Below are 27,152 nucleotides of genomic sequence, written 5' to 3' on the forward strand. Positions count from 1 at the left end.
GTGTTAGTGGCAACAGCTCCCTCATCCTTAGCATCTTCAGCCTCCTTGTCGAAGGAGGAATCTGTATGCTCGCCCGTGACCGGCACACACAAGGCCCTTGCAATGCCCATGCCTTTGTGCCACATGCACACACACAGCATCCAGAACACTGAGGGGAATTGTGCTGCTTTCTGGTTTTTTTTAAAAAAATCCTCTGCTCAGTGATCAGCTCATTAATCTAACTCCTTCCCTCCCTTCCCATCAAGGGTACAATGAGGGGGAGAGGCGGCCAAAGCGAGGGGCTCCGTGTTTCGTGAGAACAAAAGGTTCTGAATGCTTGGTGCGAAATGTTGCTTACCCTAATTGCATGAAAAGCTGCATTGAAATCAAGAGGCGCCCTTCCATTGTGGCTTCCTGTGGGTCAATCCCCTTTGAGAAGAGCATTGTTTGCTCTGTCTTCGAACTTCCTGGGCAACAGCCGGAGAGGCATCAGGCGGTCAGAGCGAATAATGAAAAGCCTACTTGACTTCATCTTTTATTGAACCGGGGGAGGAGAGACTCGAGAGATGGCAGGCCTTATTGCTTCCGAGCGTAGTCCCCCGTGCCTCGAAATACGGATTTGGACTCCCTCACAAAATGCTGTAGAAAAAGAGACAGGAAGAGAGATTCCCAAACAGGCGTCATCCCTGCTTCCCTTTTTGGGATTGACAAAGCTCATTGACAAAGCTATATTTAAGGTATTTCTTAGCTGCCTTCCTCCCTTGTGGCTTATGACTGAAATTAAACATCATGAATTTGTAATAAAAACAATAATGATTTAAAACCCATTAAAATGACAATTAATAAAACCCTCAGATCTCAAGAACTCAATACATAAAAACTCGATGTTTCCAGTGCAAGGCTATTGGCATCCAGAAGATCAACTGGGGAGGTTGTTCCATAATTGTGGGGCTGTCCCTGAGAAGACACTCCCCCATTTGCCCACCAAACAAGCTTCTTTAATCAGTGGGATAGGGTCCTCCCTGCAGTCTTAATTCCCAGGCAGGAACATATGGGGACCCCGACCTTCAGATATCCGAGTCCCAAGCCATGTTGGACTTCCATGGACAAAACCAATCCCATTGCCCACCACAACACAGGACAGCATTATTACACTCCGCAATATAAATGAGATTGCTGAGAGTTCCAGAGAAAAAAACACTGCCATGGAGAAGAAACACAAATCAGGATTACAGCAAATACCGTTTGAGCCACCCCTGTTCTAGAATACTGGGAGACATTCTGATCTGGCCATTGTTATGGTGCCTGGATTCAGTTCAACTGTGAGTGTGGAAGTGAAAGGAAAGAGCAACTCTGCAGTGAGGCGCTTGAGGGAGACATGGGCCAACCAGAACTGTTCGTGGATGAACAGGAATGTCTTATTGGAATCAGAGTTGCCAATTTCCAGGTGTGACCTGGAGATCTCCCAGAATCACAACTGAAATCCAATCAACAGAGGTCCGTTCCCCTGGAGAAAATGGCTGCTTTGGAGGGTGAATTCTGTGACATCATACCAGGCCGAGGTCCTTCCCAAACCCCACAGGCTCCACCCTCAAAATCTCCAAGTATTTCCCCCCCTGAAGCTGGGAACACTGCCCATGATGAGGCATTCTTGTTGGCTGTGAAGGGTCTGGAGAAACTGAAGGAGTTGATGGGGCTTGGCTTGTCTGGGCTTCACCTCGCTGGCTGGGCTCAAATTCTGGAAGTCAGTGAGGATGAGAGAAGGATGCTGCAGCCACCAGAGCACAGTCAGGTAAGGAGAGGGGAGGAGGGGCTAGCTCTGGCACTCTGGCACTCTTGGTTTCCAAAAAAAGACATCACTCCCCCCCCCCAGAGAATCCTGGGGAAAAGGTAAAAATCTTGGATACGGGCCAATTCATGCCTCTCTGCACTTTCTGGATGAGGGTGGATCTTGATTCCCTATAAAATGGAGATGCTTCTTCCTACCTGCCTGAAATTAGAGCAGGAAGACGAGGGATCCAATTCGTGACCACCTCAATGAGCTGGAAACCAAACAACTGCAGGCAGAAATGTGGTTGAATTTACTAGATAATGGGGGTGTGGGGGGGGGGGGGTTAGACCAGCTGCGGTGATCATAAAAAAGGAAATGAATAAAATGTTCCATGAAAAATAGGAATTGGGAATGGCCCAGATAGCAATGCTGTCCTTTGCATTTGGTGTAAGAAATGGTCATGTGTGTCTAACCCTTATTGGAATCGTTCAAGACCTCAAGCTGGCCGGAGTTTTGGTGTCCCTGTTTCCTCTTATCATTTTGTGACCTCTTCGTGTTGTATTGGAAGGGGGAGGGGACTGCAATTCCTGCCCCTGCACAGTGTCAATGAACTAGCAAAAGTGTGGGGGCTAGGGTTGCCAATTTCCAGGTGGTGCCTGGAGATCTCCCAGAATTACAAGGGGTCTCCAGGTGACCGAGATAAATTCCTCTGGGGAAAATGACTGCTTTGGAAGGTGGACTATATGCCATTGTACCCCACTGAAGTACTGCCACTCCCCAAGCCCCACCTTTCCCAGGCTCCACCCCCCAAATCTCCAGAGCTGGCTACCCTAGGCTGAATGCAGGAACACCAACTTTTCCTCTCCAGATCTTGAGAGCAGAAGGACCATGAGGAAGGAGGCCCTTTGCTCTCACCTAGAGAATGGACATCCCCTTCCCCAGCTTAGGGTCGCCAGGTCTTTGGCAGGGGAGGGGTCTCTCTAGGGGAAATGCCCTTGCCAAGTAGGGGGAGGCAAGCAGCATCCCTGTCCTGGTGACATCACTTTGGGTGCTACCCAGAAGTGATGTCATTGCAGTGGGTGACCTCTATGATGAACCTAGGGCATTGCATCAGGGATGTAAAAAATCCGGTTTCACTTGTTTTGTTTTTTAATGTCCCCTCCTCATGATTGTATTGATTAACTCTGCATAATCTGCTTGCAGTCCCATAAGAAAGGTGGGCCAAAAATACACCCACATAAAACAGATTTCCATCTTGGGTTGTTAGTGCCTAGTTGGGAATTTATTAAAATTTGGGGTGCAGCATGAAGAAGGCAAAGTTTGAGAAGGGGAAAGAAGAACAAGAACAAGAACAAGAACAAGAACAAGAACAAGAACAAGAGTTGGTTCTTATATGCAGTTTTCCCTACCCGAAGGTGTCTCAAAGCGGATTACAGTCACCTTCCCATTCCTCTCCCCACAACAGACACCCTGTGAGGTGGGTGAGGCTGAGAGAGCCCTGATATTCCTGCTCGGTCAGAACAGCTTTATCAGTGCTGGCAGGGGCTCCTGGGATTTGTAGTCCATGGACATCTGGAGGGCCGCAGTTTGACTACCCCTGAGTAAGACAGTCAGAAGTCTGGCCCTGGCTGGTCGAGAGGGTGAGTTTAGTTTTTTTGCTTGCCATCTGGTCACCTTTAGTAATTGTAATTACGGATTTTTATGGGTTTTATTGTGTTTTTATTCTTTTATTGTGTGAACCGCTGCGAGCCCAGTCGGGAACAGCGGCATATAAATTTAAATAATAAATAATAAATAAAAAGCAGCTGTGAAGAGAGTTCTTGTAGCCCGCGAACGATTCTGAACATGGACCATAACCCACCTAACGTCACAGGAAAAGGCCTCTTGCTCCGCAGACGGTTTCCATGGAATGCACTCCATATGCAGAAAATTTTACAGGTTGCCAAACTGTCAGCTAATGCCGTAATGAATGGTTCTAATTACATTCAAGTAGCAGAGAGCATTGCCATTTTAATCAAATCGGATCCTTGTGAACTGTTTGGCAGGAGCACAAAATAGAGAGAGAGCCCGAGGACAGCACTGCCAAAGCGTGAGTAACCTTTTTTATTCGACATTCCGCCTGCTTGCCGATGGACTGAACCCTCCACTGCTTAGAGAAGGCTCTGCTTTGTTTTTGAAATCACTTCTGTGGCTTCGACATAAATCATCATCCGAGCTGAGGCCGTTGCAAAGGTGAACCAGCTCATTGCCTGGCTGTACCAGTCGGATCGCTAACCTCTCTTGCATTATCCTCCCATTTTGCCCACATGCAAGCGCCGGTTACAAGCGGTGAAGGTCTGAAGAATTTGTGACTCACCAAGGCCAGCTCAGTTCCCTGTTGGTTTGATCAATTACTGGCTTATGCTGCCATGAAAGGAAGACAGATCAGGTCATTCCTGTGGGTCATTTCTGGAGTCAGAAAAGGGAAGTGCAAACCAGGCCTGACTCTAGAACTACAAATTGGTTCATTGTTGCTGGAAACAATAAATGGCAGTGGATCCTCCATCCACTCCACTGGGCAAAAGTGGTTCATTTATTCATTCGTTTAAATATTTCTCCAAGGCCTTTCCTTTGGGATCAGGTTTGAGGTTTCCATTCAGTCTAAGAGGAGTCTTCTTCTGTGGAACAAAAAGCCACCAGATAGAGGGAGGCTACGTAGAAGTTGGTTACAGTCTGAGTAGTTCAGCAGTGGGATGGGCTGCCTGAGGAGGTGGGGAGCTCCCCCTCACTGGTGGTCTTTAAGCAGCGGCTGGACAGATCCTTCTCCTGGATGCTTGAGGCTGATCTTGCATTGAGGAGGGGGTGGGACTAGATGGCCGGCATGGCTCCTTCCAAATCTATATTTCTCCTTCGCTATATCCCCTGCAGAATCTGACCTTTTAAAAGCAGGTATCCATCAGCACATCATGTAGTAACTAATTCTTTCATGCTACTTAATTGTGAATTGACAGTGAACATGAGGCAAATCCACTGCTGGTTTTAGCCAGCCATTTTGGTGTTGCCCAAATCCAGAAGCCAAAAGCCAGAAAGTTGCTTCCTTAAGAAGAAACCTAAAACCTGAGATGGCCTAAGACATTTTATCCAAAATAATTGCACACATCAAAATAGGTTCCGAGGTAAACTTTCCCCCGTTTTCCAAGATTGGAATTTAGTAGAAGGTTGTTACAAATAGATTTGTTATATTCTTATTGTTTTAACAGGGCCACAATCACTGGTGAAGATACGGAAAATGGGGGAGAGTTTACCTGGGAACCTGTTTTGATTAAGTATAATTATTTTGGATGATTAAGAAGATTTTCTATTATTTGGATAACTATAAGAAGAAATTAAAACATTCTTTATTGGATATTGAATAGCATGGATAATTCCTATTTTTTCATGGGACTGTGATATCACAAAGAACTGACGGTTCGATGGGAGTCTAAGACGTTTCATGTCTGACATACAAACTCCCCCCCCACACACACACACACACAGACACACCGACACGCACAATATAGTGCTTGATATTATATTATTTCTGGTAGGCCCTGCTGAACAAGGTTCCTCGGTCCTCCTGGGTCACTGGTGCGGCTTGGGGGGCGGGTAGCCTTGCCAACCCCAGGCTAGGGAATTCCTGAGGATTTTGGAATGGAGTCTGGGGAGGATAGGGACCTCAGTGGGGTGCAATGTGAGGTTGCCAACCTCCAGGTAGCACACAAGCAAGTCTTCATCTTGGCTTAAGCTCCAGATGGGACCTGCCATTACAACTGATCTCCGGACGACCAAGACCACTGGGGGAAATGGTGGCTTTGGCAGGTGGACTCTCTGGCATCAGACCCATCTGAGCTCCCTCCCCTCCCAAACCCCACCATCCCCAAGATCCCCAAATCTCCAGGTGTTTCCCAATCCAGAGGTGGCAAGCCTAGTACCGTGCCATGGAGTCCACCCTCCCAATAATTCATTTTCTCCAGGGGAACTGAACTCTGTAGTCTGTCATTCCAGGGGATCCCCAGGCTCCACGTGGAGGCTGGCATCCCTGCTACTGAAAATCATACCCCAAACAACAAGATGTGGAGGGGAGAGGACAGCAACATCTGTTTCCACCCAGGGCAGCAATCAGGCCTCTCGGGGGGGGGGGCTGCTGCCAGGCACATCATATCCTACCTTGGCAATCTTTCCATTAGAAGTTTAATTATATGCTGAGTGACGTGGTCTGCTTTACACAAGGATCAGAACGCGAAGGAACAACCAAGAGTCCTTCTGACTGATCGCAGTTTAATTCTCTCTTAAATGAAAAACCTGCTCATAGCTCATAGTAGCCCCGTGTCACACTTCCTTTGCTCTTTGTTCACATCCAGCTTACCTCTTTTGTGTCCTGGTATCTATTTTATGATGTGGAATTCTCTACCCCTAAGAACAGTGGCCAACAAGGTAGAGAATGCATATTGCACAGCTGTCAGGAGTCAAGATAGACCATCGGTTGAGCTACGTGGCACAGGGAAACGAACCAACGAGGGATGTGAATGCTTGATCTATCCAAATGTTGGAAGCCTTCTAATGCTTTGACCCGAATTTGTGTAAATAGACATTAGCACACAAAAATAAATCCTCACATACATATTTATTGAACAGCCAACAACAAATTTTTGAAAACCTGCTGATATCCATCTGTGAAATTCATTCCCAAAAATACAGGTGACTATTAAAATATATATACCTTGGAAAATATTTAATTCAATAGAATGTTTATATGCAAACAACATATTCACATTTGATGCATAATAAATCAACTATGTCTCACTGTATTAGGGAGCTATTTCGCTGCTGATACATATCTAGCTTGGGCAGCTGCTTGTTAAGAAAAAATTTAGTTGTAATTGAGAAATGCATATTCACCAGAATAGCTTGTGCGGTTGCTTATAACTTAGGCATGAGAGGCTTGTTAGGAACTATAAGTTGTTGTGCTCTGACCTGGATGTCCAGGCTAGCCTGATCTCATTAGATCTCAGAAGGTCTGGACCTGGATGAATGGAAGTCTAGGATTGCTATTCAGAGGCAGGCTATGGCAAACCCCCTCGGAGGGTCTCTTGCGCTAAAAACCCTGCAGGGTCATAGGAGCAAAAGAAGAGCTCTGCTAGATCAGACATATAGGGATGTAGTCCAGCACACTATTTCACACAGCGCCAACCAATTCCTCTGGACAGCAAGAGGCAGAGGCAGTATTAAGAACATAAGAAGAACCCTGCTGGATTAGATCAATCTAGTCCAGCATCCTGTCTTGCACAGCACTTGAGCAGTTCCTCTGGATGGCCAGTAACAGGGCAGGGAGGCCAAGGCCTTCCGCAGATAGGAACATCAGAAGAGCCCTGCTGGACCAGACCAGGGGTCCATCTGGTCCAGCATCCTGTCTCACACCAGTTCTTCTGGAGGGCCAGCAACAGGGCAAAGAGGCCGAGGCCTTCATAAGAAGATGAGATCCTGTCTCACATAGTGGTCTTTAACAATTCAAAAAGGGCACACTGTATCAAGATCAGAACTACATGCCAAAAAAGAAAACCGTGGAATAGGCTGCACAAGAAAGTATTCAAAAGAATAATCTCAAAACTGAAATACATCTTCAATCTTCTCATTCACTTCCAGTCTGTAAGTAGAAAATATTATAGTATGACAAGTACACTGTTTATGAACTTGGGTCATCCCACTTCTTCAGATACTGAAATATTGACAAAATACTGAAACATTCTGAAAGGTATGACTGAGTTCTTACAAAATAACCCTTATTGTATCCTTGGGAGTTATGATACGTCATAACTCCACCTTAAAACAGTCAGTTTGACTAGGAGGAAGATTTTCTTGCATTTCAAAATCCATTAATCAACTCTGAGGCTTCAGTCAAATTTCCAATGGCAAATATTAATCTAGCAGCTGTTAGCTTATATGAAATTAATATTTTGCTTCTCTTTTGGGAACATGCCTATATCGACTAATAATATAACCTCAACTAAAAAAGGGACATCAACAACAGCCCCTTTTTTCCCCGAAACAATCTTCAACAGGTTTGCACTCTGCCAATAAGTGAACGCTCTTTATAAGATGTTTACGTTTCTATAGATTTTAACTATTTTATGTGCTGACAAATGCCATTAGTAGTAAAGGGGTACACATATCATAATGAGCTTAACCACATCCACCACCTTGCATACTAATTAATATATTTGCATAACCTCGCCCCCTGACATCACCAGAAGTGCCCCAACCCTATGCCCCATGCCCCAGAAGTGCTGCCATGTCACCACGCCCCCTTGACGTCACCGGAAGTGTCGTCAACATGCTCCACCCATGCGCCCCCTGACCTGGATGTGCCACCATTATGCCACACACCCCTGATGACACCGGAAGTGGCGTCATCATGCCCTCTGGCCCCTGCCCCCCCTGCCCCAGAAGTGCTGCCATTATACCATGTACAACCCCCTCCCTGGAAGTGATGGTGTCATGCCCCCACCTTCTTCCCCCGAAATCAATTTCCACAGACCATGCCCCCGCCGCAAACGCAGCCATCTGCTTACACCCCTTGTGACAGCGTTGGAAGTGACGTGCAGCATAGCCCAACCCTCCCTACTGTGTCACAACCAATGGGAATGATCAGGTACGGCCATGTGTTCCCTCTAGCAACATGCCCTGTCACCTCTGGTCAATAGCAAAGAGGCTGGGACAGCTCCCCAAAGAAGTGATTTTAGGAAAGAAGCCACTTGTGCTAGCAGACACTCACCACGGCTCTTGCTGAAAACATGGAGACTCCTAGCAGGCCCCTGATCATCACCACCCCACCACCCGTGCTGAGACCTAATGCTGCCATGAGGTGCCTGGTATTTAACCTCCCTACAGCAACTATGGTTAGCTTTGATGGGGATGTTCCCACTCATTTTGTTTACTGGCCCCTCATTGAGGAGGCTGAGATGGCCAAATGCCCTACAACTGCAGAGGTAAATAGCCTTGCAAACATAGAAAGTACAATGCTACCATCTTGGGGAACCCATCCTGTTGCAGGCCATATTGCAGATGAGGCGGACTTGGGGATACCCAATCCCTCTGCGTTGCATGCACCGGAATCCTGTGGAGGAATCTGAAGATGAGGAAACTCAAAAGGACACTGAAAATGACGAGGCTTTTAATGAAACCATGGAAATGGAAAACAAAGCATTCATTCAAAAGGACACAGAACATGATGAGGCTTTTAATGAATCCATGGAAATGGAAGACAAAGCATTCAATGCCCAGGTAAACAGGTAAAAAAAAGTGTCTTTAATTTGTAGGTTGTATAATGAAACCAGGGAGTCCATTGAGGAGTTCTATTACACTTACCAGTTGTTTATTATTCTGTTTGGACAGCTTGATGAGCGCTTTATCCAGGCTTTTGGCAATCTGCACACCGGTAACCCTGTTAACGTGAACCTCTCTTGCACATCGTGTTTTTGTACCAGTGTGACCCCACGTGAGAAGAAAAAGACAAAAAAGACAAAAAAGGGGAAACTGAAGAGGAAGCTATAGTTTTGTTACAATAAAAGTGTTTGTTTTTTAACCTTGTGTGGTCATTCTGGTGCTAAGAGGGGGCAGTGATGGGGATGCATGACAAAGAGGGAGTCTTAAGCCACATATATTATACACCTGGAGAAGTAGGGAGCTTTGGTGGCATGAACCCACTATTCCAGGAAGCCAAAAAGCATGGCAAAACTCTTACTCAAAAAAATGTTACTACCTGGCTTTCAGAGCAAGATGCTTACACTCTGCATAAGCAGGCCAGGGTCCGCTTTAAGAGAAACAAGGCCATAGTTTCTGGCCTGGATGCACAGTGGCAGGCTGATTTAGTGGACATGCAACAGTTTTCTAAATATAATGATGGCTACAAGTACATTTTAACAGTGGTTGATATACTATCAAAATTTGCATGGGGCATTCCTTTAAAAGACAAGACAGGGGAGCGGGTGGCCAAAGCCTTTAAGGATATATTTAAGAAGAATAATCGAATTCCTGCCAGGCTCGAGACAGATAGGGGGAAAGAGTTTTTAAACCAGGCTGTAAGCAGGGTGCTAAAGCAGCACGAAGTTCACCACTTTTTCACCCGTAATGAAGTCAAAGCTGCCATTGTGGAGTGCTTCAATCGGACCTTAAAAACAAAAATGTGGCAGTATATTACTGCCAACAATACGTTCAGATACATTGACGTGCTGTCGCTACTCATACAAAGTTACAACCACAGTTTTCACAGGACTATCAGGGCCCGCCCTGTGGATGTAAACTCAACTAATGCATAGACAGTCTGGAAAACGGTTTACGGAGTCTATGTGAGAACAAATGAAAAGGAGGGAGAGAGGCCTTTCTTTAAAAAGGGGGACCATGTTTGAGTGTCTAAAAGCAAAGGACTTTTTGCAAAGGGATATGAGCAGAGTTACACGGGGGAAATATTCATAGTGAAACAGGTAATCCCTAGAGGCCACAGACCTGTGTACCAGTTAAAAGATTACGCTGGAGATTCTGTCATAGGGTCAATTCTATCCTGAAGAGTAACAGAAAGTTAAAACTAAAGGAGGCAGAGTGTATCGAATTGAAAAAATCTTAGCATCAAAGGGACAAGTCAAGAGAAAATACCAGCGAGTGAAGTGGTTAGGGTAGCTTGATAAATTTAACAGCTGGGTTCCTGCTTCTCAACTTTGTGAGCCTGCGCCAGAAGAAAATGGCTCACTGCGGATTTTACATCACCCTTCCTAGCAATGCATGCGCCACGGTTTTCCCACAGAACACTGCTTCTGCCTTTACCATCCCATCTAGCATGGCCAATTGACCTACCAGGAGCCTGGGATGTAGGGTTGGTGGAGATACAATATCCTCACAGCTGGTATGCTTGATAAGGAGAAGCGCTGGACTTTCAAACTCCCCAGTGGCTATTATTCAAGCATTCCTGATCTGGTTGAGAAAATGAACAGCCTCACTGGGGACCCCCTGAACTGAGCCTGGAGTATGACAGAGTGCTTAGGAGGGTCACTCTAAAAGCACCATCTACTTGCATTTTTTCAGTTACTACAGAATTGTCCCATATTTTAGGGTTAGTTCCACATAAGCCTGTCCAAAAAGTATGCTTCACAGCAGACATTACAGGGGGGTTCAACACATTGTACATTTACACAGACATTGTGGACCACCAAATTGTGGGTGATGCATATGTACCATTACTGTGCTGTATTCCTGTCCGTGGGGAGACCGGTGACTGTATCAACAACATCTATGACAAGCCTCATTATACCCCTGTGAATAAGCATCATATAGATACCATCACTATTGAAATTAAGACTGACCAGAACAAGAACATGTCATTTCGTTTTGATTGTGATTGTGAAGTTTCACTTTCGTCCTCAGAAAAGCCTGCTCTTTTAAGCTCACCAGGATAGTCATCCTAAAAAGCTATGGAGACCCAGAGCTTTATAGGAATTATTACAAGAACCAAGCCGGTTATGCTCTCCCTGGTTACCATGGAGCCCCAGTTATGGGGCATATTCCAGAGCCTTTTTCGAAAATCTGTCCCTCTTTTGAGAAGGGGATTTGAGCTCATAAAGCCCCATGTGAAATCTGCTGCCTGAAATCTTGCTAAAGACATTGTAGGTCATGTTTCTGAAGCTGTTCTGAATAGAGTGAGTCTGCCTGGACCGCAAGATGGGTCAGGCCTCATGTACCTTCCAAGAAAGCGAGGGGTTAAAAGAAAAGCATCACGTGTGCAACTTACTGGACCCCCACGACCTGCTAAAAGGAAGGCTGTTAAGCGGCGGCCACCTCAGAAGCAAAAGGCAAAGAGAAGGATAGGAAGACGGCCTCTGAGCCCCGGAAATATATTTTAAACTGCAATGGCTTTTATTCACGAAGGGTCACAAGAACGCACAAAATCTGAATTAGACCTTTTCCAAATAGCACCTACACAAACTAGCATTGAGAGGTGCCTATATATTGAAGTCCCACCCCTAGCAGCATTGTCAGAAACAGCGCCACTCGAGTTTTTCATTGCTGGAAATGGTGAAGATTACTTGGATTTAAATAACACCCTGCTTTACCTATGCTGCAAAATTGTCAAAGGACAAACCTTGACAGAGGTGCAAGGGTAAGTCTGGTGAATTACCTGATCGCCGCCCTCTTTAGCCAGTTGGATGTGACATTGGGGGACCGTCTCGTCAGCCAGAGTAACAACTGCTACCCTTACAGGGCCTTTATAGAAGCTGTCCTCAATTATAGTGAAGACACTATAGTGAAGACACTATCCACTCAGTTCTCTGCAGGCCTGTTTTACAAAGACACCTATGGAGAACATGAATCAACTGCCCTGGATGGAGATAATAAGGGGTTTGTTAAAAGAGCCGCCTTCACAGCTGAAAGCAGAAAAGTAGATCTGCTTGGCCGACTTCACAGTTGTTTTTTCAAGAAAAACTTATGCTAAATGGAGTGGATGTGAAAATTAAACGGACACGCAGCAAAGATGCCTTTTGCCTCATGACGGATGATCTGAACAGGGCTTGCTAATTACAGATCTTAATTCGCTTCCCTTTTTGTAAAGAAAATACGAGTAGCTCCTGGTGTCCGTTTAGGTCCATCACTATGCTGGTGTTTACTAAGTTTGAACGCTGACCAAACTTTCCCCACAAAGAATTTAGAAAAAGTTTTGCAATTTGCCGCTTTGCAGGGTTCACAGCTATGTGATTGGCGCGCAGTTGAATACCTTCTTTTTCTACGTAATCTGCAATGTATTTTGCTTTTTTTCCATCATCTGTACACCAGCTCAGATAACCAGAAGCCTTCTGTTTTTGGCGGAGGTGAAGCTTAATATAATCTGAAAACAGTTCTTCAGAGGATTCTGCAAAGTGCCACACCTCACTCATTGACATGATCATGTACCCCTTCACTATAGCTTTCATCAGTTCTACAGTACACCATGTCCCTTCTAGAGCCCTTTCCTCAGCAGAGTGCCCACATCTCACCCTCTGCTTAGTCTCAGCACATGTGTGACACAATGGGAATAGAAGTTTGTCCTCCATTTTGAAGGGTAAAACAGGGGAGACATCAAGATGGGTGCGTCTTAATTTTGGCAATGCCAAAGTATTCAGATAATGGGGCAAAGTCCTTATAAATAATTTGTGGATGTCCAATTGGATATTTCTTTGTCTTGTTCACAAACGGGTACAGGATGGTGAAATCATAGTAGTGTATTTTTAACCCACCTTAGGTTTGTAATATAGACAAATAGCATTTGCCCGGCCCCCAGAGAGAGCATCTCTGGGGCAGAGAGGTGATGGGAATTTATTCTCACTCACAGAAAAGCTCTAACCTCGCTGTCAAACTTCACCATGTCCCTCCACTCATGTTCCCACAGGATCCTAACTGCAAACTCCTGGCTTTTCAAATAACTTTCTTTCCTTTGTGTTCTATAGCAGTGGTCCCCAACCTTTTTATCACCAGGGACCACTCAACACCGGGGACCACTCACCGGGGACCACTCAATGCCTTTTACTGAGGCCCGGTGGGGGGGTAGTTTACTCCTCTACTCTCAACCACTGCCCTAACGCTCTCTGATCGCTATGGTAATATTTAAACATCCCTTCAAAATAAGATACAGACATGCCACAACAATGAACATAAGGAACATTTTATTTTTATGGACATTTAAACTCATGACAATGACAAATCAATGGGAACCCTGAGCTTGTTTCTCTGCAATGAGATAGTCCCATCTGGGAGTGATGGGAGACAATGACACCCGAAGTGTGTTGTAAAGAGCCGGGGAGGATGAAGTAAAGGGCCGGGGGGGGGGGAGAGAAGGCATCCTTCGGGGCCCACCTCCAATTAGTCGAAGGACCACATGTGGTCCACTGTCAAACGTACAGGAAACTCACAACAAACTTCTTAATAAAGAGTTTTATTGATTAGTACTATACACAAGAGACTGAGAAGTCAAATCTGACCAGAGGCCAGATTTGCCCCAGCTTATCAATACATTTCTCCCGCCCAAAACTTGACAGTTCCCAAGGGAGGGGGGCAGGAGAGAAAAGACATATGTGTAACATAAACAGGATTTCATTCTCACAACCTTGAAGAGGTGACAACAATCCCGTGAGCCCACAACAAGATAAGGTTAACATAACATCACTACTCATTTTTATAGCTAGAAAAACTACAAGGCCTGGAGCAAGCAGGCACCAGGTTCAATAAAGTAATATAACTGACATGGAGGAACTCAGGCTAATTTATGACAGAGATTCTACAATCCTGACATCCCTCCGCACTAAAATTAACTTCCCTCCCCCATCTAGCCGGCATCTACAGGACGGGGGCAGTCAGGGAAAGCACGATGGAAAGCCCGGAGAAGGCTTCACGTTCGCAGCCTCAACCCACTCTTTGTCTCCTGAGGGGAAATCCTTCCAATCAACCAAATATTGGAGACGACCCTTGTGCACACGAGAGTCCAGAATCTGGTTGACCTCATAGTGGGTGTCTTTATCGATGTAAATCGGCACCGGTGTAGCTGGAGGGGGGTGCCACTCATCCGGGGCAGGGGCTCTCCGCAGCAGGCTGGAATGAAAAACCGGATGCACATTCCTGTAAGTTTTTGGCAACGCTAGCTCCACAGTCACAGCATTAATCAGTTTCACAACCTTGAAGGGCCCCACATATTTGGGACCAAGTTTCTTTGATTTTTGTTGGCAACGTAAGTTCTTGGTGGACAAATAGGCCAAGTCTCCCACTTTCCATACGGGCGCAGGTGCCCTTTTTTTGTCTGCCTGGGTTTTATAAGCTTGTTTCGCGTCTTTGAGGCAAGTAACTATCGTTGGCCACCCTGCACTAATTGTCTCGGCCCACTTATTGACATCGGGAGCTTCGGGAGAATTCAGCTCCCAGGTGGGAGCAGCCACTAAATCAGTCCCGTACACCACCTTAAAGGGGGACACACCCGTGGAAGAATGGGCCCCATTATTGTAGGCAAACTCAGCTAGTGGCAACAGGGCAACCCAGTCATCCTGCTGGTGGTTGATAAAACAGCGCAAGTATTGTTCAAGGATTTGATTCACCCTTTCAGTCTGGCCATTCGACTCCGGGTGATAGCCCGAAGTGAGGGCTTGCTCCACCCCCAACAGTCTCAAGAGCTCCCGCCAGAACTTGGCAACGAACTGGGGGCCCCGATCCGTCAGCAGGCGCCCCGGGATCCCGTGCAGCCGTAGTATGTGGGTCACGAACAATGAAGCCAATTTGGCTGCTGAAGGCAAGCCAGCGCAAGGGATGAAATGGGCTTGTTTGGAAAAAGCGTCCACCACCACCCAAATGACAGTTTTCCCCTGGCTGGGAGGCAGGTCTGTGATAAAGTCCATTGTGACATCAGTCCACGGATGGGAGGGGGTGGGCTGGGGCTGCAACAATCCCTTTTTCTTCCCACCAGCTGGTTTAGAGACGATGCAAGTGGGGCACCCCTGCACATATTTTTCCACATCCTTGCGCAGAGTTGGCCACCAGTAATGTCTTCGGATCAGGTGCAAGGTTTTCACAAACCCAAAATGTCCAGCGGTTTTCGCATCGTGACAAAGTTTTAAGACGTCCCCGCGCGCCGCTGCGGGGACAAAAAGCCGCTCGCCTTTGAAAAACAACCCCCCTTTCTCAGTTAGGTCTGGGCGGAGGGAGTGGAATTCAGAGTCCTGTAACACCTCCTTTTGGACCCAGCCCCCCGGAATAGACGTCCCAGGCTTTGTTTGGCTGCGCGTCACCGCGGCCATCCCCAGCTGGGCGGGGGTAAAAACTGTATCCACCAATGGGTCGCGCTTGCTGTTGTACTGGGGCAGGCGCGACAGGGCGTCCGCCAAAAAGTTCATTTTGCCCGGCAGATGCTTGAGGGAGAAGTTGAACCGAGAGAAAAACTCCGCCCACCGCATCTGTTTCGCTGAGAGCGAGCGGGGCTGCTTGAGCGCCTGGAGGTTTTTGTGGTCCGTCCATACGACAAAGGGGACTGTGGACCCTTCCAACCAATGCCTCCAGGTGGATAAAGCCAATTTCACTGCAGCCGCCTCTTTCTCCCAAATCGCCCAGTTTCTTTCAGCCCCGGAGAACTTTTTTGACAAATAGGCCAGTGGGTGTAACTTCCCATCCTCCCCCTCCTGTAGGATTACGGCCCCCATTGCTACATCCGAAGAATCTACTTGCACGGTGAATTGCTTAGTGGGGTCGGCATGGGCCAGTACCGGCTCAGAGGTAAACAGTAGTTTCAACCTCTCAAAAGCGTCCTGACACTGGGGGGTCCACTGGAGTGGCGCACCGGGGTGGCTCGCTGCCTTCCCCCCCTGTTTCGTCTTTAACAAGTCAGTGAGAGGCAATGCCACCTTGGCGAAACTGGGAATGAACGTTCTGTAAAAATTTGCAAATCCTAAGAAACTTTGCAACTGCCTCCTTGTGCGAGGGGGTTCCCAAGCCAACAAATCCCGCACTTTGCCAGGGTCCATTTCAATCCCTGCTTGGGAAACCCGGAAGCCCAGAAATTCCACCGCATCTCGGTGGAACTCACATTTTGAAAGTTTGGCAAACAATTGGTGCTTCCGCAGACGGCGGAGCACTTCGCGGACCAAATCTGCATGACCCTCAACATTTTCAGAATACACCAAAATATCATCAATGTACACCAACACCCCCTGATACAATAAATCGTGCATAATTTCATTGATCATATTCATGAACACGCCCGGAGCGCCGGCGAGGCCGAACGGCATTACAGTGTACTCAAATTGCCCCAGGGGGGTGTTAAAAGCAGTCAAATATTCATGACCCTTTTTTATCCGGACCCGGTAATAGGCCTCCCTCAAGTCCAGTTTCGTGAAAATCCGCGCTCTACCCAAGTGACCAAGCAAGTCTTTTATCAAAGGCAGCGGGTAGGCATTACAAGTAGAAACAGCATTCAGACCCCGGTAGTCCGTGCAAAGGCGCAAGGACCCGTCTTTCTTTTTCACGAAAAGAACCGGGGCCGCCAGGGGTGACGTAGCGGGTCTGATGAACCCCCTGGCAAGATTTTTGTCCAAGAACTCCCTGAGTTCAGCCATCTCCCTCGGGCTCATTGAATAGAGTTTGGCTTTCGGGAGCGATTCCCCTTTCTTTAATTCGATGGCACAGTCAGTCTTTCGGTGAGGGGGAAGCTGGTTGCACTCAGATTCCGCGAACACATCAGCAAAGTCCCGGTACTCCGGAGGAAGAGTCCCTTCCCCCACGGATCCCAACGCTGCCACTACCCCCTTGTCCAGGGGGGGTTGAGGCCGCGCGTGTTGCTTGCAACCCGGGGAGGTGAATTCCACGGTCCCCTCTTTCCACTTAACCGTGGGATCATGCTCCCTCAACCAATCCAGCCCCAACACACATGGGAATGCAGAGTGGGGCGCTACCAGGGGTTGGATCTGCTCCCAGTGTTTCTTAACGTCCAAGTCCATGGGACGCGTCTTCACCGTGGCTTCCCCCCCGGGAGCGCACTTCCCATCTAGTTGGGTGATTGGCAGGGGTTCCCCCAAAGGCACCTTGCCCACCCCCAGAGTCTCGGCCAGTGCTGGGCTTACTAAGGATTGGGTGCACCCTGAATCCACAATGCACCGGACCCCCACCTTCTTCCCGGATTTGGGGTTGGAGAGAGTGGCAGGTAGTAGTATCAAGGGGGAATCACTCACCACGCGTTTGCCCCTATTGGCGGCCTGCTGGCGGGGCGCCTTTACAGCAGACCGTCTTCGTTTCCCGACTGCTCCTCAACTTGATCCTCGCCATCTTGACCGCTGCCCTCCTCCGAGTCCTCCACTGTTGATGCTGCGACCACCGGCACCAGCAGAGACTTGGCACTTTTCTTCGGGGCGGTTTTCTTGGCGGGTTGGGCTTTCGCGCTGGGGCTGCCAGTAGCTTTCGACCCGGTCACCGTCTTTGAGGGGCACTGAGCGAGGAAGTGCCCGGCTTGGCCACATCCCAAGCACAGTCCTTTCTCCATGCGCCGAGTGCGCTCAGTCGGCTCCAACTTTGCTCTCGGCTTGACTTTCGCGGGGGTAGAGGTTTTCGCTCCGGCTTTCCCCGCCAGACCCTGGAACACTGCAGCCCTCTCCAGACGATTCTCCATCTCTCCGGCCAGTTGGATCCATCCGTCGACCGTGAGAGGGTCGTCTAACAGAAGGCATTTGCTGGACAAGTCGGGCGAGAGACCCTCCACGAACGCTAGCACGCGTTGGGGCTCGGTCCAGTCCGGCACCGAGGAGGCAAGCTCTTTGAATTCTCTGGCGTACTCGACCACCGACAATTTCCCTTGCTTCAGGGCTTTGAGCTTTTTCTCCGCAGTCTCCCTCTCAAATGGTTCCACGTACATCTGGCGCATGGAACGCAGGAAATGGTTATAATTGCAGATGGCTCGTGGGTTGTAACGGTACAAGTCCAGGAACCACTTTGCTGCCTTGCCCTCCAGGGCTTCCCCCACAAACCGGACGCGCTCGGCGTCATCGTGAAAAGTGAACCCCATGTCCATCATGTAGGCTTGGAGATGCACCAGGAACGTGGGAAAGGCTGCGGGGTCCCCCGAAAACTTAGCCTTGAATTTGTAGGTGTTGCGCATTTCCACTCCCCGAAGGTGAGGAGGTAGGCGTCCCGGACCCCAATCCGCCGGAGCCGGGATTCTCGCCCCACGGCCGATGCCTCGTCCCAATCCTGCCACTGCTCTCGCCCCCGCTGCAGCCCTTGCTGCTTCCGCAGTTCGCGCGGCCGCCGCCTCTCGTGCCGCCGCCTCTCGTGCCGCCGCCGCCGCCGCCGCTTCGGCTCCCGCAACGTTCGCTGCCGCCGCCACTGCTCCGTCTGCAGCTCCCGTGCCGTCCGCCGCTCCGGCTCCTTCTGCCGCTCCGCCGCCCCCGGCGCCTTCGCGATCCTCGTCTTCGTCCTCCCTCTGCGCCCTTGCCAGGGCCGCCGCCTCGGCCTCCGCAGCTGCTTGCATCGCGGCCGTCTCGCGTTCCCGCAGGGTGAGCAGACCTCCCGATCTCCGACCACTGGGTTCGCGTGCACCTCCGCCGTGCACCTCTCGCAGCAGGCGTTGTGTTCGGCGTTGCTCCTCCGGATCCAATCGACCCGAGAGGTCCTACAGCCAGTTAGTCACCCTGTCCAGCTTGTACTGCAGGTCCTGTGTCTCACCGGCGGGCTCCAGCCCATAGCTAGGCATTCCAAGATTATCCGGCCACTGCTCGTCCCCAGTTGGTCGGTCATACTTCGATAAACGCCTGCGTTCGGTGACGTGCCTTTCCAAAAAATCCTCGGGCCCAGGAGTTGCTCCTGTCACGGCCCTGAGCATGCCCGAGCTGTACGGTCCCACACCGGCACCGTCGCCCTGGGAGAGGTCCCAATCCAGGCCCTCTCCTTGCTCTGTGAAAGTGTTTCCTTCGCCCTGCATGATGGCAGGTGAAAGGAGTTGTGAGATTTGACTTAATGTCAAACGTACAGGAAACTCACAACAAACTTCTTAATAAAGAGTTTTATTGATTAGTACTATACGCAAGAGACTGAGAAGTCAAATCTGACCAGAGGCCAGATTTGCCCCAGCTTATCAATACATTTCTCCCGCCCAAAACTTGACAGTTCCCAAGGGAGGGGGGCAGGAGAGAAAAGACATATGTGTAACATAAACAGGATTTCATTCTCACAACCTTGAAGAGGTGACAACAATCCCGTGAGCCCACAACAAGATAAGGTTAACATAACATCACTACTCATTTTTATAGCTAGAAAAACTACAAGGCCTGGAGCAAGCAGGCGCCAGGTTCAATAAAGTAATATAACTGACATGGAGGAACTCAGGCTAATTTATGACAGAGATTCTACAATCCTGACATCCACGGCCCACAGGTTGGGGATCGCTATTCTATAGTATAAGTCACCAAAGGATGAATCTGTCAGTGGATTTCTGTCAGTGGGGTTGAAACATTGTGGACAGCCACTGAAAAAACAGCATTCAAATTCATGAGCTGTGGGTTGACCTCCAACTACAGCATAGCCATCAAGAAAATAAGGGCCTATTTGAAACTCGCCACCTCTTAGTGCATGCTGTATCTCATAACCTTCTTTATGCTCAAGATACAGTAGCCACTGTATAGAGGGGGTTGAAAATCTCTTTGTTTGTCTGTGGTAATGATCATGTGGCAGCAGGGCAATTGTGCTTGGCTTTAAAAACATGTTTCTGTACATGGGCATACAAACACCCGCAAGAGTTATATAATTAAAAGGGTCAACTGAGGACATGGCAATAATTTCTCCCCTGTACAGGAGACAGGCATTTCTCAGGATTTTAACATGCTGCTGACAGTAATAGGTCAGTTCTATTATTATTATTATTATTATTATTATTATTATTATTATTATTATTATTATTATTATTATTATTATTATTATTATTATATTTATTCCCCGCCACTCCCTTGCGGCTCGTGGCGGGTTACAACATCCTAAAATCCCCATTAAAACCCCATTAAAACAATAATTACATTCCCAGCATTACCAACATGGCAAGATCGACAACTCAACTTCCCCCCCTCCCACTACTGGCGGGTGGAGAGGAGGTCCTGATGATGTTTACTTCAGGTCCTGATGGTGTTTACTTCAGGTCCTAATCCCAAATCCCAGGGGGGGGGCATAGGTCTATATTGTCAGCCTTGGCCTCAAATACAGGTTAAATACAGAGCCTTTGTTTTCCTGGTACCAGGAAATAAATGTGGCTCTCTCACCTGACATGTTATCAACACCATAATCCTCCATCCTAGATAATGGCCCCACATAGCTAGAATTGGCTGCAGTGTTAAAGAAATGGGGGAAGAAGCCCTTGCAGCCCTCAAAACCCATGGCTTGTGGCATTTTGGCCAGTTTCATTGGCAAAAAGTTTAAGCTATCCAGAAACCTGATGCTCAGCTTCTTAACAGTTACACACATCAGTTTGCCACCCTGTGTGATGAGGTCCACATCTACCTTCTCTGCCAAAAATTGTCTAATTATAAAGTAATTGTCATAACCTTTTGCATTGTGGGCTAGAAAAGTGTAACCCCTGAATTGTTTGGTAATGAACCTTTTAACAAAATTAGAAACACAGTCAGTTCCTTTGAATTCCCAGGTATCACACTCCTCTAGTCTTAATGCATAAATATAATTTGGTATGTGTATGCCAGTTTCTTGCATTCAAAATCATAAAATATGTATTTCTCTGTTATTTCAGAATGCTTGATAGGGGGCATGAAGCAGTAGTGCCTGTTTATATCTCCAACAACATCCTTACATTGTTTACAACAACGAACTCTGCAGACATGTTTCTTTGGGGCATAGGCTAAGCAAGATTTGCAATAGATTTTAATTTTACATATGTTTGACAAAGCCATGTGCCTTTCTAAGCAGACGCTGGATTTGCAATATACTTTACAATAAGGGCACATTTCCTCCTCCTGCTCCTGCCTACAGCTATACTTACAGCTGTTTGAGTGGCTATAAACATTGCCACATACAGCACAATAATTTCTTTGGCCAAAAGAACCCTTTATATTTTTCACCCCATAATAGTGATCATCGTGTAGCAGGACGAAGTATGTTTGGGGGTATATAGGTTGGTTTGATCTAAAAATTTCCCAGCCTTTTCCTCTATGTAGCACAAAACCTATATTCACCTTTAAATGACTTTCAAATGCAGCCACATCAGACAGTAATATTTTCTGTTCATCAGAAAAACTAAGATCTCTATACAACTTTGGGCTAATTCTGGAATGGTGACCAGTTTTTCTTCCATAACACCCAAAAATCTTATACCAAAGCACAAGTTACCATTTACATTATCAGGATCTAATAAGTGACGATTCTTCTTATGGATAACCTCACTGTAAAGGATAACCTCACTTATAAACCACCTTCCTTTCCCACCTCTGTTTCTAATTACAGTCATAACTAAGTGCAGGGAGCCATGAAGATGGATTTCAGCGTTACTCTGCATGAGGTTTGCCATCTGGTTAATAAAATCATCAGCTGGGAATCCACCCAATGGCTTCCTCAAAGATTTCACAGGTTTTGTTAGACCCCCTCCATCAAGATGTAGCTCAACTAAATCTCCCTCCTGCACTCTATCACCCATCTCATTCAGAAGCTGCTGTATAGATTGACGGATAGCTTCCTGTGCTAGCATTGGATGGCCTAACTGCTCCAAGTTAACAAATCTGAAAACTTCTGAATGTTGATCCATTGGCAAGCACTGCAATTGCCTTTCCCAATGTCCAAGCCTTTCTAGGTAAACTCTTGGCATATCAGGAGGTTGGGGAACTTCTTGTGGGGGAAGTTCTAAGGGAATTTCCTCAGGAGGGTCACATATGGGAGGTGGCTGCGTGGTTAATGTCTAATTGAAAAGTAGTGGGAGCCTCTTCCTCAGAGCCGAGGGGGCAATAGTCTGGTCTCTCAGGATTTCTGCCATTGTTAGGAGATTCATATCCTTTTTGTCGAGACTTAACCATTTTTTCATTCTTCCGGCGTGAAAACTTTTTGCCGTAACTTTTTCAATTTCAAGTGTTTGTTTTTTCTTTGGTGTGTGGGCAGCTGCCCTATGACCCTCCCAGCCCCCCTTTGCCTGAACCCCTGAATCTCCACTTATACTAGCTTCAGCACTTTCTGAATTTTTGAAAGTGGCACCAATAAGACTACGCGCAGCCTGCAAGGTCACCTTAGGGTCTGAATAATTGTTAACCAAAGCTCTTATGTCACACAATACTTTAGATTCAGTATCAGTTGTGTCCATTTTATATTTCTTGCTGGGGGGTTCAGAACCATTGCTCTTTTGTTTACGCTTATGTGCAGTTTTATGTTTGAGTGTTGGCTGTGGTTTACCGTATACTTTTGGGGTGGTTGGTTTTGATGTTTCTTTCATGCAGATCTGCTGCTGCTTCAGGGGAGTTGGCTCTGTTGCTTTGCACCCCGTTACAAGTTTCAGGACCAGTCATGGGCATGGATACAGGCAGAACAAATTTGGGTCTGGGAAAGAGAAAAATGAAGATAAATTTCCAGGCTTTGTCCCTTACACCTGGCCTTATAAATTGTATTGTTAGCATACCCCTTCCTGCATTTTATCACAAAAGTATGCAATTCAAATATTTAAATATACCTGTCTGAAATCTTCTTAGAACAACATCATTGGATAAAGTCTTAGATTCTTTCAAGCTGCACTTGGAAATGCGGTTCTGAACTAGATGGACAGGAGCACTGGTATTTTCAGGTTGTAAGACTAAGCAGGGGGGTTGATACAGAGTGGAAAAATTTGAAGCTTGTTTGGATTATATTTTTTCTGTGTGGGGAGAGAGAGAGAAAATGTGCTGATTACATCTCCCTGTATGTCTATCACAAGCACAACAAAATATACAAACCAGCTATCTATACAATACATTTCTGCGGACGTTTGCTTCTTGAACCTGTCTCTTTTTTCTGAAGGGAATCCTGTTCAGTTTTACGACGCTTGCGATATTTAATAAAGGATTCAGGAATGAAATCATCATTGTCATCTGGGGGTCAAGAAAAATGGATTCTAGTGTTGCCTCTGACTTGGTTTCAACCTGAATGGCCAGAAAAAGCTAAAATATGGAGATGGTGATGCCAGCTCCTTTCTGTGGAACTGAGAAAGAGGAAGCCTAAAGAAGCGCTAATCCCTTTAAAACAATCTAATCTCCTTTGTGTAAAAGCTGTCCCATGATTGGCTGTTGGCATCAGGTGATTTCAGGCTCCATGGAAATGCTCCTCCTCCTCACTGCATCCTGCTTCCTCCCTCACCCAGGCCCCACCCACTCTTCACTCACCAACCCCCTCACCCCAGCAATGTGTTCCAAGTCCCACATGGCCTGCTTTTGGATTTTGGTAAGTATTTATATTTTTATTATTGCTGTAAATGGGGCTTATATAATTTTGAGTATCCCAACCTCCCTCCAATACTTTGTTGTGTGCGTAAGAGCCCCCACCCCCAACTGGAGCTAATAGGACTGTACTAACATCCCTTGCAAATTGAAAAGCTATGGTAAATTCCCCCCTCCTTCCACTGGGGCATGCCAGGCAAGAAAAAACAGGCCTGTGTTTTAAACAAAATGGTTACTTTATTTACAGATTTATTTACAGCCAGTAAAAGAAGTTGTAATGTCACTGGCAGTCTTCAAGCAAAGGCTGGATACACACTTTTCTTGGATGCTTTAGGATGGTTAGGGCTGATCCTGCATTGAGCAGGGGGTTGGACTAGATGGCCTGTATGGCCCCTTCCAACTCTATGATTCTATGATTCTATGATTCTAATGTCTTGCTCATGAATTACAACAGTATCAGTAGTAGTCACAGTTTTATTTTCCATGGCGAGTTACAAAACTCTTGTAGTGTTTATCCTTAATATAATCTTTAACAAACTGTAACATTCTATCAGTTTTTTTCAAAATTCTTTAACGGGCTTTTCTTGAGTCCGCGGCATCACCTATAGTGCTTAAAAGGTTGAAAATCTCATCCATATTTTCTTGAGTGAAAGCCAGGCGTTTTAGTGCATAACCTATGGATGTTATGATAACTGCAATTTGTGTACTCATCACATATAAACTTAACCTTCTGATCAAAAAACCTAGGTGGCCATGTGAGACAATCGTGATCACGTTGGGCAGGTAACATTAAAGAACAGCCTTCACACAGCTGATGCAAATATTCTCCAATACAATGTTTTAAAATACCATAAACAGAGGCTCTCACAAGGCTTTGCATGGCAGCCTTATGCCTTTTCGGGGGGATAAAGTCCAAAACCTCATCGATATCCATTTTTAGAGCTTCCCTCGTAGCGCCAATGTGGTGGTTGGTGGCTGTTCCTGTTAAAAAGGATTTCAAACAGATTTTTTAAAAAAATTTCCTGCTTGGTAAATGCCAGACATATCCCCCCACCTCACGGCCACAGACTTTTTAAATGACCTTTTTCTCTCTCTCCAAAATTACCTGTTCCAGAGAGGTCTCCGTTAAAGATAGCATTTGGGAATCAGAAATATCTCCCACAAACAAACCATGTGCAGGTTCTGTAGAACTTGGTGAAGGAAATTCTGGCTGGCTGATGGTGGGGGCCTAGAAAAATAAAGAGAATATTTACTTTAAATGTTTGATACGGTCCCTTTGGGTTTCTCCCCCTCCTTCCCTCCTCCTGCCCCCCTCCACCTTTAGTGGCCTTTTTTTCAATTTATCTGTGCTGAGGAATCCTCTGGTAAAATCAATGCCTGTGTATCCAGATAATCTTCCACCAGCTTCTGCCAAATTTCCTCACTTCCAGACAATATGTCTGCGGCTGCTTTGCCAAAATCCATGCGGCTCTGAGTCTCATGGTCAACAACTGGTGATGGAAAATGGAGCTTGGCAGGAACAAGTTCTTCATCCTCACTATCACTTATATATTGCCTTTTTGCATTAGGCCTCAACACCAGTGGTGGTGTGGTGAGGATCAGGGGCCTGCTAGGAGTCACCTTGTTCGAGTCCATATCATCTGCAGCATGGCCGGCAACATGATGGCTTTCCAAAGGTGGACAGTTAAACATCCGGCACCAATCAGGCTTTACCCTCGGTGCTGCCGTGGTGAGCATCAGGGGCCTGCTAGGAGTCTCCATGTTTTCAGCAAGAGCTGTGGTGAGTGTCTGCTAGCACGAGTGGCTTCTTTCCTAAAATCACTTCTTTCTGGGGGGGGGGCTGTCCCAGCCTCTTTGCTATTGGCCAGAGGTGACAGGGCGTGTTGCTAGAGGGAACACATGGCCCTACCTGGTCATTCCCATTGGTTGTGACGCAGTAGGGTTGGTCTATGCTGCACGTCACTTCCAACGCTGTCACGAGGGGTATAAAAAGATGGCTGCGTTTGTGGTGGCGGCATGGTCTGTGGAAATTGATTCTGGGGGCAGAAGGTGGGGGAATGACACCATCACTTCCAGGGAGGGGGGTATACGTGGCATAATGGCAGCACTTCCGGGGCATGGGGTACAGGGTGGGGCATGATGACGCCACTTCCAGTGGTTATGCAAATATGTTAATTAATATGCAATGTGGTGGGCGTGGTTAAGCTCATTATGATATGTGTACCCCTTTACTACTGCCATTGATACAACATTTGTACCGAATCTCCCCTCGATCCAAGGAAGATTGATAGTTAAACCTTGGCTAAAAATACATATTTTCAATTTCCTTCAGAAATTTCAGATGCCAAATCCTTCTCCCACTTGGATTTGAGAGCAATTGGAATTCCAGGAAATCTCCAGTCCCTGACTGGAATTTGGCAACCCTATGAACAAACATACTATATGTTTGTTGCATATAGTATGAGGTTCTGGCATGACTGCTCTGTGTGTTCACATTCACATTCCTGAGTGGGTAAGTAGCCAGATGTGGTTTCAGATGGTAGCCATGTTGATAGGGTTGCCAGCTCTGGAGACTTTGGGGTTGGAGCCTGAAGGGACGGAGTTTGGGGAGGGGAGGGGAGGGGAGGAGCTTCAATGTGGTATAATGCCATACAGTCCACCTTCTAAGTGGCCATTTTCTCCCGGGGAAGTGACCTCTGCTCCCTGGAGATGAGCTGTAATTCTGGGGGGATCCTCAGGTCCCACCTGGAGGCTAGCATCTCTATATTTTGGTCTGCAGTAGAAGAATTATGTTCAAGTCCAGGAGCTTCTTAGAGGCCAAGTTTCTGAGAGTCAAAGCTCCCTTTGTCAGATACTTTTGCCAGGTGTGAAGCCAGAAGTCCTCATTCTTGCTGTTGCAGCATCTTGATTCAATGGGAACAGTAACCTGCTGCCTAAATAAAGCCTCTCTTTTCGTCACAGAATATTTCATTTTGGCCTCCTATTGGCAGGGCAACCGACCAGCATCCCAACTCTGTGAGGACATGAAAGGACAGCCAATGAAAGATAAACCTGTCTGCCCCCGTGTTTTGGCAGAAAGTTTATAATGGCCTCTCTCATCTCTATACACTGCCAGTCAGATAACAATGGTGTGAAAACACAAACATTCCCTGCGCCAGGATTGATCTTGCTCCAAGCCAGGACTCCTGCACCTCTTCATGCTTCATCTGCTGCAAGTCATCTGTGTACAACTATGATCCTACGAAGACAACGGAGGAGGAGGAGGAGGAGGAGGAGGAGGAGTCAGGCTCCTTCAAAATCCAACTGGCAAAGACCAGCAGCCAGACGAAATGTGGAACATTTTACATTCTTTAATGGGAAGGACTCCAGTGAATAGCCCCATGGCAAAAGAGTGCTTCAGAGGTCATTCTTTGATTGGACACTAAAAGAGAGAGAGAGGCGAGGGTTGCCACATC

The 27,152-nt window shown here is 47.0% G+C and overlaps 3 long non-coding RNA genes across 3 annotated transcripts; 1 reads left to right on the forward strand and 2 right to left on the reverse strand.

The window, feature by feature from the left end:
- Positions 1 to 501: 501 nt before the first annotated feature.
- LOC143820640 (uncharacterized) lies at positions 502 to 1,192 on the reverse strand. The gene is made up of 2 exons (XR_013225429.1): positions 1,045 to 1,192; positions 502 to 618 (listed from the first exon to the last, which is right to left on the reverse strand). It is a non-coding gene; the product is annotated as an uncharacterized LOC143820640 (long non-coding RNA).
- Positions 1,193 to 13,748: 12,556 nt separating this feature from the next.
- LOC143820792 (uncharacterized) lies at positions 13,749 to 24,926 on the reverse strand. Its single transcript, XR_013225508.1, has 5 exons — positions 24,803 to 24,926; positions 24,547 to 24,678; positions 22,959 to 23,138; positions 22,685 to 22,828; positions 13,749 to 14,374 (listed from the first exon to the last, which is right to left on the reverse strand). It is a non-coding gene; the product is annotated as an uncharacterized LOC143820792 (long non-coding RNA).
- On the forward strand, positions 23,650 to 26,868 carry LOC143820793 (uncharacterized). The gene is made up of 3 exons (XR_013225509.1): positions 23,650 to 23,701; positions 25,266 to 25,477; positions 26,688 to 26,868. It is a non-coding gene; the product is annotated as an uncharacterized LOC143820793 (long non-coding RNA).
- Positions 26,869 to 27,152: the final 284 nt, after the last annotated feature.

Source organism: Paroedura picta, chromosome 11 (assembly GCF_049243985.1).
Source record: "Paroedura picta isolate Pp20150507F chromosome 11, Ppicta_v3.0, whole genome shotgun sequence".
Lineage (NCBI taxonomy): Eukaryota > Metazoa > Chordata > Lepidosauria > Squamata > Gekkonidae > Paroedura > Paroedura picta.